The sequence below is a fragment of the Capricornis sumatraensis genome, chromosome 18 (assembly GCF_032405125.1).
Source record: "Capricornis sumatraensis isolate serow.1 chromosome 18, serow.2, whole genome shotgun sequence".
NCBI lineage: Eukaryota > Metazoa > Chordata > Mammalia > Artiodactyla > Bovidae > Capricornis > Capricornis sumatraensis.
This window is the reverse complement of record NC_091086.1, coordinates 55,446,214-55,459,821: the sequence shown is the minus strand read 5'-3', so window position 1 is coordinate 55,459,821 and position 13,608 is coordinate 55,446,214. Positions and strand designations below refer to the sequence as shown.

Below are 13,608 nucleotides of genomic sequence, written 5' to 3'. Positions count from 1 at the left end.
TAGTTATTTCCAATTCATTCCCAGGTGTCAGATTAAATCATTTGCTTCTCTTTTAATGTTTAGGGCAGATAAATATTTCTTCCCGGTGAGTATGTTCTTAGTTTGGTTATCGACTTAAGCACAAAGACACGAATGCAAAGAGGAGAAAGGCAATTGCCATTTCCAAATTGCAGTGCAAATTTGCATTTAGAAATAAAAACCTAAATGGTGATATTGCAAAGAATATTTCTTAAGGACTGGCCAAAAGATAAGGCTACTTACATAACTGTATGTTGAGGCTATTATCAACACCCTCACACAACATCTAAATTTTCATTTATTAATGATTTTAAACAATTTTGATATACTTCTTTTTTTTTTTTTTTTGATTCATGACTAAAATATTCCAGGTCACTTGTTCTACTAAAATTTGATCAGTAGGACCTCTGCACTGAGTATGAAAAACACTGCAGATTTGTGTACTAGAATTAGAAATAACTGAGAGCTCAATATAAGACACTTGGGAGGAAAGGCAGAAGCTGGGCACAGTTAGAGCTGTGACAGGGTGACTTCCTCAGGAACAACAGATTAGATGCCAGAAAACGAATGGGAGAGCAAAGAGGGCAAACACAGGTTTTGAATCGTGGCAACAAATAGCTGCCGTTTGTTGATTAAAAAAAAAAAAAAAAAACACAATAAGTTTCAAAGAGATATAATTTGACTCTTTCCTTTGTTTCCTGCCCTTATTTCTATTCACATTTACATTAAGAACCTCTCTACTTTTCCAGAGTGGTGAGAATAAAGCACTACACACGTGAATCAACAAAACAATTTAACATTAGTTTAATTTTTTTTTATTTGTTTTGCATATAATCTTATTGTAACATCTCTATACCGCATAATAATCTCAAACAATACTTGCTCTAAGAAAAATGACACAATTATGCACGTTTATAAACCATTCTGTTGTATAATGTTTAAAAGATGTTTTCTAATGAGCTTAACAGGAAGAAATTAAAAACAAGATAAAGCTCCTGAGAGGAAACTGCAGAGTAGTTAAGGAAATTATGCAATGCTAAATGGGCATTTAGGAAAAGCAGAGGAGAGCTCAAAGTCACACCAGAGACTGACAAGGGACTGAGGCTTTGGAACTGAAGACACTCACCAGAGGAAAGGCAGAAACCTAAATCTGTGAACACCGGAGTCATGATCACCAACTTAGCTTAAGGCATTTAAGTTAAATTAGAGCAAAACAAGATGCTGCAAAGTGTCTTAGTTTCCTGTTCATGCCATTGAAGAAAGCAATGGGACAAAGCTTTCAGAGACACTGTCATTGATCCCCAGAGACTAGGGAATCCATCTTGATTCATTTCTTTGAAATTGTCTCCAAGTTAATTGGCATCAATAGATACATACAACTGCAATTTGTAGGAACATAAAAAGTATATAGAATCGGGAAGGTTAAGATAACCTTAAATGAGTCATTCATAAACGTATTGCATTGTACTAGGTACTCAGTCTCTCTGCAATGTGTCTCCCTTGAAATTATAGTCTTACTAAAAACTGTTAACAGCATTTGAGCCTGAACAAATTTGTACAGCTAGCTTTATTTCTATAGATCTTTATCTATACCTAGGGGTATTTTCAAGTGTGTTCTAGAGGACACAATAATACAGAGGGACTTTGAGTCCCATTTAACAAAATGCTAAATCATTTAGTCTAAGGTAACTTTCTACAGGATTCACTGGAGAGTTCCAGGTGGATTTTTGTATAATTTCTACACACTATGTTTTTCTAGAAAATTATATATTTCAACATACTTGGAAATTGTATATTTCCTCAGTTGTGTGAGTACCTGCTGTGTGCATGCTAAGACACTTCAGTCAAGTTCAACCCTGTTTGTCTATGGACTTTAGCCAGGCTTCTCTGTCCATAGGATTCTCCAGGCAAAAACACTGGAGTGGGTTGCATGCCCTCCTCCAGGGGATCTTCAGGACCCAGGGATCTAACCTGCATTTCTTGCATATTCCAGATTGGCAGGTGAGTTCTTTACCACTAGCGCCACCTCGGAAGCCCATTTCCTCAGTTCTGTCAGACTAAATGTTGAGCTTAGCTGAGATTATAGGTGTCTATTCTCACGTATATTTCACATGTGTATATAGTTCACGATCTACTAGATACTTAAAAATCCACTGTATATGTTGTTCACTATGTATTAGGTATTTAAAATCCACCATCTTTTTGCAGGCATCTTAATTTAAAATGTTCGAATCAAATTGAATCCCTGCCTCTCTCTTCACACAAGCTCTTCTGGTAGAAAATGAGACTCTATCTTTTGCTCTCTTTCTCCCTCAAACCTTTTGTCGACCTAATTACTAAATCCTATGGCTCACCCACTTAACTGTATCTCAAATCCCTCCTCTCCTCTGATTCAGTTCAGACACTCATCAACCCTTGCTCTTCCGATCCAAGCAATGTGCTCCATTGCTGCCAGAATAATTAGACAAAATGAAGAACTGTATGTAGCTGGTGCTTTCTTAAAAAATGCTCCCTTAGATAATACAGGTAGCATTTTATTTTTGTATCAACCCTCTTCATGATGCTGACACTGCTATATTTCCACTTTCATTTTGCACAACCTCTGCTACAAATCCTGGGATCCGGCCATACCAAATCACGCGCATTTTTCCAAATGTCACCTTTGTTCATTCTGTCCTCCCTAACAAATATGCTCTCCCTCTCAATGCCTGTCTTCTTTCCTGGAAAATACTTAAATATATTTCTCTTTCCTGGTCTCCTTACATCTGAAGTGTTGATCATTTTATTATTTGGGCATTAAATATATTTATAGCATAAATGTTTTTGTATCATTCTACACTTACATTTCTGTAAATAAGCTTACATGCTTATGTACCTAAATGTACATGTATATTATATTTATGCAACTTATGTATAACTTACATCTATAGACAAAAGCAAACAAAAGAGTGAGGGAGACAATGTGTGTGAGAGAATCTACAATGTAGTAAAATAAAACTGCATGTATATGTGTGTGAGAAAAAGAAAAAGTGTTATGAATTTATAATCTTTCAAAATGCAAATGATTTATTAATGTTTTGTTTATCACTATAATATTATTAGTTATTATTTTTATAATACTTCCTTCCACATAGTAGTAAGTGTTTAATAAATCAAAGAGTGCTCTAATAGCATGACTTCATTGTAATTCTTCCAAATTATAGGTACTAGGTCCATAGGGAAAAATCCTACAAATATATGAGGATATTTTTGTGATCCCAGTAAAAATCAGAGCCATTATCTAACCTATATAAATAGTAGAACAGTGCTTTTGACTATAAGAATATCCTTTTTTTCTACATTAAAAAAGGGGGGAAAGAGACATTTTTAATTTCTTTCCATCCTTTCTCAGGCTAAAGCATCTTCCTTGGGACACACCTGACTATTGCTCTACTTGAAATGTGTTTGATAATTTTAAAATATGCAGATCAGCCTGGGGTCTACATTAACTTAGAATCCTCAGTAGAGGAGAGGCTGACTCTATTTACAAAGTGAAAATCAGCACTTATTAAATCACACCTACCTGGTACCAGGCAGGGATTACAGTAGTCTCACAACTCACTGAAAGTACATGATTAAAATCTCTGTGTGTATCATATAGACATTTCCTTGAAAGACCTTGTCTCATGAAAACTTGTTTATTTACCCACCAAACAGTAGAAGGATCTAATAAAGCATTCACTTGTGTTTGGTCCTTAGATATTGCAAAGGCACCTCAGATATGCAGATGATACCAAATAGCAAAGAGAAACTAAAGAGCCTCTTGATGAAGATGCAAGTAAAAAAGCTGGCTTAAAACTCAACATTCAAAATACTAAGATCATGGCATCCAGTCTCATCACTTTATGACAAATAGATGGGAAAAAATGGAAATAGCAGGAGATTTCATTTTCTTGGGCTCCAAAATCACTATAGGTGGTGACTACAGCCATGAAATTAAAAGACACTTGCTCCTTGGTAAAAAAGCTATCATCAACCTACACAGTGTATTAAAAAGCAGAGATATCACTTTGCTAAAAAAGATTCATATAATCAAAGCTACGATTTTTCCAGTAGTCATGTAGAGATGTGAGAGTTAGATCGCAAAGTAGGTTGAGCGCCAAAAAAATTGACAGTTTCGAACTTATGGTGCTGGAGAAGACTCTCGAGAGTCCCTTGTATAGTAAGGAAATCAAACCAATCAATCCTAAAGGAAATCAGTCCTGAATATTCACTGGAATGTTGAAGCTGAAGCTCCAACACTTTGGTCACCTGATGGGAAGAGCCAACTCACTGGAAAAGACCCTGACACTGGGAAAGACTGAGGACAGGAGGAGAAGGAGGCAACAGAGGATAAGATGGCTGGATGGCATCATCAACTCAATGGACATGAGTCTGAGCAAACTCTGAGAGATAGGGAAGGACAGGGAAGCCTGCTGTGCTGCAGTCCATGGAGTCGTGAAGATTCAGACATGAGTTAGCAAATGAACAACAACTGACAAAGTTTTGATTTACCTGGGTTTGTATCAAAATACATGGACATTTTATGAATTCATTATGTCTCATCTGAAGTTGTTCCCTTTTACAGGCAACTAGTGAACCACTGAATTAACTAAAGGAAAGATTCATCAGGGAAGATAAAGAGAATCTTTGATGTGGCAATTTCTTTCTGAGTATAATGGTTAGAAGCACAGATTTTTGAGCCATCGAAACTGTTATTTCTTTTCCAGCCGTAAAACAATGAGCAAGTGACTCAAGTTTCATGTTTTTATTGAACTAATAAAAGGGGAGATAAATGTTACATTATTATTATAATTATACAGATATGAAGATTAAGTGATTTACTTTTACATTATATTGTACAGTGTTTAATCCACGTTATAACATTGTGCCCATTACTATTATTTTCATACTGTTGCTGTATTTTATTTAAGTGTAGGGAAACCAGACAATCCATATTTATGCTATTTAATGAGCTAAATAAATGTAGCCAATAAAGGTCATTCAGTTAAAACAAACAAACATAGTTATGAAACCTCTTCCAGGCTTTGAGTGATTCTAGAATTGCATGCTATGGTATCTGAATTGTCTGTATTTCTGTATAATCTTTAAATATAATTTTATAGAAAAGTGTTAGCATCAAAATACTCAGAAAACTAGTCTCATTAAGTTTATATGTACATCCAATGTCCCATCATCTTAAAAAAAAAAAAATCCTATAAGTAAAAGTTCTCTGCTAGTTTTCAGAACCAACAACCAAATGATGAAAAACTGATTTTTGTTATCATTCTCAATGTCACAACCAAAAAAAAAAAAAGTAAGCAGCAATAAATTTACTCTTTGGAGGGCACTTGGGATAGATCTGTAAGCTTGCATAATAAATATATCATATTGTCACAAATTTGATATTAATTATCTATGAATAGTTGACTCATTGGAAAAGACCTTGATGCTGGGAGGGATTGGGGGCAGGAGGAGAAGGGGACGACAGAGGATGAGATAGCTGGATGGCATCACCTACTCGATGGACATGAGTTTGAGTAGACTCCAGGAGTTGGTGATGGACAGGGTGGCCTGGAATACTGCAGTTCATGGGTCACAAAGAGTCACACACGACTGAGTGACTGAACTGAACTGAACTGATACATAATATTCTGAAATACATTAAGAGATCAAAAATAAATAAATACAAAGAAGCCCATTACTCAATCATACATTTTTGGAGCTTATAAATTCTCTCTTGTCATAAATTTCCAGCTCAACTACTACATAAATGTATTTGATACTGATTCCTGACTTCCACTTGTCCATCTAAGCTGTCTGCAAAGAGGTCTGTGTCTTAAATAGACCAGGGGCGTGGTCCTAAGACAACTGGGTTTCTCTGGAGGCCATATGCATTACTAAGTAGATAACAAAATAATCTCCTTTCTTTTCTCTGTGTTGCAATGTGTGGAAAATCAGCCACATATGAATAACAAGCTGTGGTCTTCTCAAACTATGTTCTAAAGTTGTGTTTTTTTTTTTTTTTTTTTGCCCGATCTCAGTCAGATGTTTAGTTTCTTTTTTATTCTTGAGTGTGTGCTTGCTATGTCACTTCATTTGTGTCTGACTCTGTGTGACCCTGTAGTCTGCAGCCTGCCACGCTCCTCTGTCCATGGGATTCTCCAGGCAAGAATACTAGTGGGTAGCCATGCTCTCCTCCAGGGGATCTTTCCGACCCAGGGATTATACTTAGATCTCTTTCATCTCCTGCAATTGCAGGTGGGTTTTTTTGACCACTAGCACGAGCTGGGAAGCCCCTCCTTCTTGAGTTCTAGTGAAATACTGTCCCATCCAAGTACTACAGCCAAGTCTTCTGGACATCATCTGGTTGACTAGAATCTTGATCATCCACATAACTGTTTTTGTAAACTTTCTCTAGGCATGGACCTTCCTTTCCGATGTCTATTTTTTTTTTTTGTCATTTTGTTTCTATTTTTCTCTTTTTGGAATGTATTTGAAAGAGTCTTACCATACAATATCTTCTTCTGTATTAAGGCAATGAGACTAGCCTTGCCTCTGCAGATCATCTATTCCTTAATTACTGATTCTGATTCAAGAGGAAACACTATCCTAGAATTATTCCAGAGGTGCTTTTTAAAAAGACCATTTGGGCACAAATCCCACTGTCTTAGGTGTTTTTGCCAAGGCTACAATGATCAGGTTCTAGTACTTTAATCTCTTCATAGTCCTTTTCCACAAAGCCTATTTTGTTTTCTGATTTTTAGGGAAAGAAGGAAGTATGTGGGGTAAAAGAAACTAAAATACTCAACTGAAAATACCAGATGGATAGAATACAGGTGATGGAGTGTGACGTCTGTCTATCCTAGCACAATGAAACATAGTAAAATTCAAGGACCATTGAATGTTTGACTGCCTGAAGAGCAGAAACATTTGCTCTGAAGTCCTCATCCATAGATGTTATTTTATTCATATGAGGTAAGTTCATTCATTTTGCTGAAGTTATAGGTACTTTAGACTTAAGGCACTTTTATTTACTTTTTGGCCATCAGTGAGTAACAGCACAGCATCAGAGCAAGAAAAGCAAGATTAGAAACATTGTACATTCTCGTGGAGAAGCAATAAGGAAAGGAGGCAAATCATTATGTAAGGAAAAGCAGGAAGCTTGAGACGTGGATTAATCCCTGGGTCGGGAAGATCCCCTGGAGGAGGGCACGCAACCCACTCCAGTATTCTTGCCTGGAAAATCGCATGGACAGAGGAACCTAGAGGCTACAGTCTATGGGGTCGCAAAGAGTCAGACACAACTAAAGCAACTTAGCAAAGCAACTTAGCAGGCACTAACACCGGGAGAAACTATATGTTACAGTTACTACTGAAAACATTTAATATAAGTGACCGTATTTGTTAATTGCAGCACTCTAAGTACTATATTGGAGAAGGAAATGGCAACCCACTCCAGTACTCTTGCCTGGAAAATTCCATGGACAGAGGAGCCTTGTAGGCTTTAGTACATGGTGTCGCAAAGAGTCAGACACGACTGAGCGACTTCACTTCACTTCACTGCACTTCACTTCATTTCAAGTACTATAGATGCAGGAACTGACAATTAGAGAAGCAAAATTGTCTAATTGTATGCATTTTCTATTTTCAAAATTATTCAGGTCTCCTTAGAGAAAGGCCTCTCCTATTCATGCTGAAAATAACTAGTCCTTTATTCTTCCTTCTGTTCTTCATGTACTTACCCCATGGCCAGACATCATATTGTATTTTGATGTGATCATCACTTACTTTTCTACACCTTCCACCAGTAGCTCATGTCCTTGGTTAACTGTAGCCCTAATTCTTGCTTTGAGTCTGGATAAAGGATGCTCTCAAAAATTATCTACTGAGCCACCCTTCATCTAGGATTTCTTTTTAACTATTACAATATAATCCTTCTCTATTTTATTTTCTTGTTCACCTAAGCTTTTTAAAGTACAGGCATTATTTCTTTGATCCTCTTTCTATCTTTTATTCCTCAATTTACAACCCTACAGCTTCTTTAAATGATTTCTACTAAAACCAGTTGGGGAAGATCATCCACAATTACCCCCATTATGTAAATTCCAATAGCTGCTACTCAAAACTCATTTTATCTGACTTTGAAGCAGTTGTCACTCTTGTTCTTTTCTATCCTTTGTTATTCTGGTTTTCTTGTATCAAGTTATAAAAATAGATTCAAAATAGATAATACAGAAAAGTAAACATTAAAAGCATCACCGAAGATAATTCTCATCACGACTTTGAAGCAATCTTTTACCATTTTCCTTTTCTACTTGCACAAAATATGTCCTTTGCTAATACCCTACATTGCTAATTTTGCTAATTTCCAACTTCATGAATTCTCCTTCTTTCCCTGCCCTTATGGCTTGCAGTAGTTTGAAGAAAGGGTTTGTATGAAAATATAGATTATTTCAAAAATACCTTTCATTGTAAAGGATGCACTCAGTTCTCCTCCCCTCTGGAAAAGTGTTGCTTCTCTGTTCACTCATTAAATTCTGTCCCAAGTTCCCTTATCACATGTATCATTTCATATTGAAATATTCTCTCCCCTGCTAGACAGTAAGCCATTTGTAATCAGGATTCAAGATGTTAGAGAACAGTTAACATACAAAAACACCTGCCTTGGCCAGGTACAATAATAACTGCTTGAGCTGCCTCACAATGGGAGATCCCAATAAGAAATTGGAGTGCTGCTGTGGAAAACCGAGATAATTTGGGAGGGGCCAAAAGGATGGAGAGATGCCAGCTCCTAATATGTCCTGTCAACCCACCAGAGACCCTGAAGCTAAAACTCATTTTTTCTGAGATGTGTGCACCATCAAGGACAAGCAGGATGACTGGCCAGAGACAACCTGGAAAGCTAACCCCATTATCGTAAAACCTGAGACCATGCCATATGGCAGAGCGGTTCTGGTTCTCCTGGGTTCCTTTTCCCCTGGGGCTCCTTCCCAATAGACTTTTGCTTTGTCAGTATATTTGTCTCCTCAGACAATTCATTTCCAAGTGTTAGTCAAGAGCCCACTCTCAGGCCCTGAAAAAAGTCCTCTTTCTGGTAACAAAAACTTATTAACCCTCATATGCTTAATTGCAAGCACCGTGCCTATCATCGGAAAGAGAGCAATATATATATATATATTTTTCACTAATTGTTTTTAAAATCAAAGTCACTTGAAACAACCTAGGATTCTGAAATAATTTCAACAGATACATTGTTTTGGTAGTGAAAATCCAATTTACTATCTGGAGAAAAACCCTAAAATCCTTTTGGAACTCAGTTTTTAGGTGCACCTCAACCTTCTAATCCATTGCTTCTCTTTTAGAACCATGCTAAGGTGCACATGTCTTACCAATGTTCACATGCTTATACCTATAAAGCCACAAGACCATAATGGGAACTTAGATCACACATTTAGCTGTGTTTTTTTTTTTTTTATTCAATAATAATTTACTATTGCCAATGTTTCTGTGAGTGCAGGGCTTGCTGATCTATTCCCCCAGCAACCTTCTTGTTTGGTATGAGCCAACCACCTTGGTCTTCATCTCTTGACCATCAACTTCCATTCAACATCACTCAGCTTCCTATTCAGAGTTGCCCATCTGCTGTTTCCTTTGCTTGAAGGACTTTCCCACCTTTGTGTGTGTGTGCGCTCAGTCACTCAGTCATGTCTGACTCTTTGTGACCCCATAGGCTGTAGCTCATCAGGCTTCTCTGTCCATGGGATTTCCTAGGCCAGAATACTGGAGCAGGTTGCTATTTCTTACTTCAGGGGATCCTCCTTACCCAGAGATTGAACCCGTCTCGTGCCTCTCCTGCATTGGCAGGCAAATCCTTTTCCATTGTGAACTATTACATTTTGAAGTGTTTAGATGAAATATCACCTCATGAGCAAGATCTTCCCTTATCGTCCCCCTTGGGACACTCATGTTTCTCTTTTTACCCAGAACTGAGTGAATACCATGTCTGTATCATTGCTTTTTTTTTTTTTTTTCTTTTGTATCATCTGCCTCTCCTATTTTAATGAACAATCAGGGACAAAAAGCATATATACAATAGTGTTTGGAAAAAGAGCATCTCAATAAATATTTTTAAATGAAAGAATTTCTGATTTCACTTGACGAGATCCTCAAAGAATATCAAAGTTTCTCAACCTTGGGTCAGATAATTTTTTGTCAAGTGACTTGTAGGGATGGTGAGCAGCATTTCTAGCTTACATCCAATGGATACCAGTAGTAGTGACCAGTTGAGACAAACAAACATGTCTTAAGATATTGTTAAATATATTTTGGGAGACAAAACTGTCTCTGATTGAGATCAGTTTTTACAGATCTACACAATAAATAAGATAAGCAATGAAGGACATGTGGGCTTTCATCTGTTTCTATTCCTTCCAAATGACTGAGATATTTATCTCCTACAGACGTACCATATTAGAAAATGTTGAACTTGGATTACCTTGCATGGAAGTTTAAGTTTTAACCCTAGTTTTATAGTATTAAACAACAATAAAAATAGAGCAGTACTTGTACACATTAACGTAATTGAGCACATAAATACATTAGTAGCCAACTACTGAGTCAAGTGCTTCATATACTTAAAATTATTTGGTCTTACCACTCCACGGGGTATGCACTGCCATCCAGTTTTACTGAATGGCACTGGAATGGCACCTTCTATTAAGAGGTTATTCAAATGGACCAACATGAGAAAGCTTGCAAATGAAGAAGACAGAGTTGGGCTCATGAGAATGACTCCATAGTCTGTCCTAAACTGTCTCATATGGCAGACACCAGTTAAGTCACTAACCTTCATGCAGTTATTGATTGCAAATGTCTGACTTGAGTTTGATATAACTGGAAAATACTTGATGAAAGAGGATATTTCAAAGATTTATGTGACAAAAGAATGTAAAACATCTGTATAAGTTTTGTATTAATGATATGTTTAAAGGATAATATTGGGTTAAAATATATGATTAAAATTAATATGCCCTGCTTATTTTAATTTTTTAAGTATGGCTGCTAGAAAATTTAAAATTACATTTGTGGCACACATTCTTGGTTTGCACTCTATTTTTATTAGGCAGTACTAGTTTGTTCTCTTTATTATTTCCACTCTGAACCTCCTTTACTTCTTTTGCATATTGGGTATGATAATAATAGCAATGTGTGTATACAAGTAACTTGTGAGTGTCAGTGATATGCTACATATGAAGGCCTTCATAACCTGTGGAATTCTCACCAAACATTGGCTATTTAGTGAAGTGAGATGAGAAATTAAAACCTAGTTTTCTGCATATTAGTTAACTTAGACTATCAAGCAACATTCTAATTGACATGACTGAGTGTTCCCAATAGTAAGATATGGTTGCAAATATTCATAGGAGAAAAGATAATTGAGAAAATAAAACTCCATAAATTATATTTCCATTTATAATTTAAAAATAATGAGACAGGATACAGGGTGCTCTAAAACTTCTTCTAACATATTATGGTATACATCTGGAGTTGGGCATGGATTTCAAACCGATTCTGCCATTACTTGCAGTTCATTTTTAGTGTCTATAACATTCATTTTCTCATTTGTAGAATGGAATTCAGATACTAACTTCAATGGCTTATGACAAAATAAAGTAGGTCAATAAGTAACGATGCATGGTGAAATGAAAATGCTATTCAGAAAACATGCTATGCTCTTTCTTTTAATTATTGTTATTTTATTATTATTACTTTTACTATTATATCCTGGCTTGTGTAATGTGCCTACCAGATACCAACCACAAAATCTGACTTAAGAAAAGAAAACAATGTAATCAGTGAATGAATAAATAAAGGTATTGTGGTAGAAGAAAAATGATACAACAAAATTTACTGGATATTTTCATCTGTTCAAACGTCTCTTTTTTCCATTTAATTAGAATCTATTAATTTGTTTATCAAATGCATACATTTTAAACAGGCTGTGTATTTTGGACACATGTGCATATATGTTCTTGAGAACTGAAACTCTAATAATCCTGGAACTTCCCTGCTGGTCCAGTGGTTAAGAATCCACCTTCCAGTGCAGGTGGCATGGGTTCAATCCTTGGTCAGGGGACTGAAATCCTGCATGACACAGGGCAACTAAGCCCATGGGCCGCAACTAGACAGGAGCCTGCATGCCAAGACGAAATAGCCTACATGTGGCCACTAAGACCTAATGCAGCCAAATAAATCAATTAATTAACATTAAAAATAAAATGTAAAAAAAAATAATAAAATGTAATAATCCTCTTAAGGGTCATTTTTACTCAAAATACTTTTCTCACAAATACTTCTGCTCATTGTGGAATGTGCAGCTAGTTACAGCTTGTTTTTCTGGATTTGCATTCTATTCTCTTGGTAAGACAGGAATGACAGGAACGTCACTCAGTCGTGTCCAACTCTTTGTGGCCCCATGGACTGTAGCCTACCAGGCTCCTCTGTCCATGGAATTTTCCAGGCAATAGTACTGGAGTGGATTGCCATTTCCTTCTCCAGCGTATCTTCCTGACCCAGGGGTCGAACCCGGGTCTCCCGCATTGTAAACAGATGCTTTACCGTCTGAGCCACCAGGGAAGTTCCCTTGGTAAGAGGCTCATGCTAAAAGGTGGTCAGAAATGTAAAATGTGAAATTTAAGTTTTAGCGTACAGGCATGTCTTTACAGCTGTTCTGAAAGAACTATAAAGATTTATTCTTGATTTTTTTTCCCTGCCAGTACTAAAATTACCCTGAAATTGAAGCCTGATAATTGGAAAACAGGATAAGCAGACACCCTTCTCTCTGTGTTTTGGGTCAAATACCACAATAGCAATGGCTGAAGGACATGTAAATTAAATATCTAACAAAATATCATCAAAAATACATGAGTATATGATTAGTCCACTCAAGATTATTCTATATAAATTTTATAATCTTTCAACACACATGATTTTATACAATTTGATTAAAATCATGCACTATTAATAATCAAAGTTAGATAAAACTGGTACAAGAAGAAAGGTGAAATGCTTCTAAAGAGTCAAAACAACAGTAATTCTTAGCCTATATTCTTTCTGTGTAATGATCTTTAGTGTAAACATATAAATATCATGTAATGCTATTGCTTTTTACATTTTGACACATAAACACAAAGTTACATAAGGCAAAAAAAAAAGCTAAAATTAGGAGATCAATTTAGAAGTTAATATGCAGCAAATGTTAAAAAATAAAAACATAAATCATCCCAAAGCCTCTGTTTTATACCACATTTCCTAACAATGTGAGAATCGATCTTGAAATAAAGGGTCTTTTAGATTAACAGGAAATTGACCGAGTCTTGGCAATGTCCTCTAAGACCCAGTATCATCTGCTCTAGCTGCATGTTTTCTAAAAAAATGTATAAAAAAGAATAAACAAATGTAATTATATGGTCAGATGCTAATGGTTCTTAACCTATTCCTGACCTGCTTCGAGAATTTGAAGGATTCATTTTATACCACAAAATAAATCTATAAATAGATCAGAAATAC

The 13,608-nt window shown here is 36.1% G+C and overlaps 1 protein-coding gene across 2 annotated transcripts in view; it reads right to left on the bottom strand.

Annotated features, from left to right (window-relative positions):
• The window catches only part of LOC138094401 (cadherin-10), a 108,459-nt gene that overhangs the window by 32,509 nt on the left and 62,342 nt on the right, over positions 1–13,608 (bottom strand). The window lies entirely within an intron of this gene.